Source organism: Elephantulus edwardii, unplaced genomic scaffold, assembly GCF_000299155.1.
Source record: "Elephantulus edwardii isolate Elephantulus edwardi_28Jun2011 unplaced genomic scaffold, EleEdw1.0 scaffold00002, whole genome shotgun sequence".
In the NCBI taxonomy this organism is placed as follows: domain Eukaryota; kingdom Metazoa; phylum Chordata; class Mammalia; order Macroscelidea; family Macroscelididae; genus Elephantulus; species Elephantulus edwardii.
In genome coordinates, this window is record NW_006399752.1 from 17724068 (window position 1) to 17726637 (window position 2570).

General features: G+C 39.4%; 1 protein-coding gene across 1 annotated transcript in view; it reads left to right on the forward strand.

Annotated features, from left to right (window-relative positions):
* Positions 1-2570, forward strand: part of FRK (fyn-related kinase) — a 181149-nt gene that overhangs the window by 68228 nt on the left and 110351 nt on the right. The gene's annotated exons all lie outside the window — the stretch shown is intronic.

A 2570-nucleotide genomic window follows, 5' to 3' on the forward strand; every position in this document is an offset into this window, starting at 1 on the left:
TGCTCTGTTCTGACTACTGCCTCTTGGTCCGAGTATAGGTTTCGTATTAACACAATTTAATATTCTGGGATTCCCATTCTTCTCAGAGTCAGCCATATAGTTTCATGATATTGTGTGTCCTTGTAAGATATCCCTAACATATATTATAAGTTCTCTTCCTATACAATTTACTGTCTCTGAAAAGCATCTGGAGGGTCATTTATACAACAGTTCCGACATGACAGCACACAATAACAACAATAAAAAATATTTTGAGAGAGTAAACATGTTTTACCTATTTAAAGTAATCCATAAATTATAAAATTGTGTTTTTTAGCACATACATATAAGTGTAAGAAATTCTGACAACTCACCTCATCCCCAGGGGAAAAAGTGCCTAAGAAAGTATAGCTAGAGTGCTCCTTAGAGGCAAGTAGGCTGAAGTTTCATCTTACATACTTGGAGCATGATTTTAGGAGAGGCCATTCTTTGGAAAGGGACATCATGCTTGGAGAGGTGGAGGGTTTGTGGAAGAGAGGAAGCCCCTCAACGAGAATGACTGGTACAGTAAGTGTGTCACAGGATAAAACGAGGTTCAGATCTGTGGTCCCCAGGGGCTCTATGAGTTGTACTTGATTCTATGGCATGTAACAGCAGCAACCAGCAGCTGTGTGCTTATGGAGTATGTGGTGTGGCAGGTACTCTGTGTAATGATTTTATGTGCCAAAGACAAGTCTGTTTTCAAAGCTTTCACTGGTTCTGCTGCTGAGGATCAAGTTCTAAACTAGGTGAATGTTTCTTTATTTAGCAAAACAATGTCATGTGTGTTGGGACACACACAAGGAAGTCCAGAATTTAGCTTGCTATGAGGAAAGGAGAAATCCTTTGTAAAGGTCTGGCAGCGGAAGAGGGAGTAAGAAGAGAGAGGCTTTTGTTAATTGGCAGGAGGCCATGAGACTAGAGTCTAAAGGGAAAAAAGTTTTGGGAAATTCCCTCTGCACGAGGAATGTCCTTAAATTTCTATGAGAGATATCTGCTAGGTGATTATATTTGTTTTCTGTTTGAGGTTTTAATGAACCAATGCTATTTACTACAGAATTTCAGTTTGACTTTATAATATTTTGGGTAGATGGAGAAGATGGGAGGGGATTCGTGTGTGGGGCAAATTAGACCAGAGGGAAGAAAATTTTAGTCTGTAGGGAGTTACACTGCTAACCCAAAGACCATGTTCTACTGGCAGTTTGAATCCACTGGTGGCTCCAAGGGAGAAAATATGCACGGTCTCCTTTGTGATTCACAGCCTTAGAAACTCAGTGGAGGGTCTACCATGAGTCGGTTCTCACCTGAAGGCAATGAGCATTGAGTCTGACAGCATGGAGGTTAACAACTTCTCACCAGAACCAACTTGGCAAAAGATGTAAGCAAAATCTATTTTCCTTAAAAATGGGGCTGTGCTTTTTAATGCATATACATATAGATTCTGCTCCTGAGAACTTTTAGTTGCATTTGGAAAAGTAAAGAATCCTTTGGTTCACCCTACACCTTCTGAAGCACATCTTCAGTCGAGTCCTAGGAATCTGCCTTTTCAATTCTCTCCCTGAGTCATTTTTAGACAAACTGGAGTTTGAGAAGCTCAGCTGTACAGGAAGTTAATCCTTTGATACTGCTGGTATGTGTGGGTGAGGTGAGGTGGGGTGGCAACATTTTTCTTTCTTTCAGGATGCCTTTCAAGGGTCTTGAGGAGTGAGGTCACGAAACACTTGTGCAATTGCATTTCTTCTGATTCTGAGCAGAAACAACTAACAGAAAACTAATTTTAAGATTTCTGAAAAATCAGTCTGTGCTTGCAGAGCCCTTCTTTTGTTTCCTGACAAATAGCTTGTTGACACTAAAAATGAAAGGTGTATTTTCTGGCACTGCTTCTGCCTTTTCTTCCACCAGAGCAAGCTGCTCTCTGGGCATAGCTGGTTACTACCATTTGAAAGTCCAGTGGTATCGTTTACACAAGTTAGAAACAACATTTATCATTACGTCTTCATTTTGCCACTAGTTATTAATGATAGTAACATGTAATGGCTACGTAGATGCACAGGGCCAAATTATTAATAAAAGAAAAAAGAAAGAAAAGCTGTGCCTTTTCTTCCTATTTTTAGTAGACTGCCGGTCTCATACCTTGTAGTACAGTAGAGAGGACTGTGTGATGTAGTCTGACTTACCTGATTCCCTTCTACCCCCAACAGAGTAGTAACATTAGTTCTACAGTCCTGTACAACTGCTGTGAAGGTAGCTCCAGTTACATACACACAAACACACAGTAGTACAGCCAGCCACATAGAAATCAGTTTGTACATTTTAATTTCTTAAAATAAGAATTTAAGAGATATTTGGGGGGGAAAAAGGCCTACCTTGGTTATTCCACTCTATTGGAAGTATTATTTCCGTTCCTTTTAAAAAAAATATATTTTATTTTAACGAAAGTTTACAGAGACTTTGGATTTCCATTCATTCATGGTTGCACACTTTTCCCCTTGCCCATTCCACCCCCCAGTTCACTTTTCTCTTTGAAAAGTAAAAAAAAAAAAAAAAAGAAA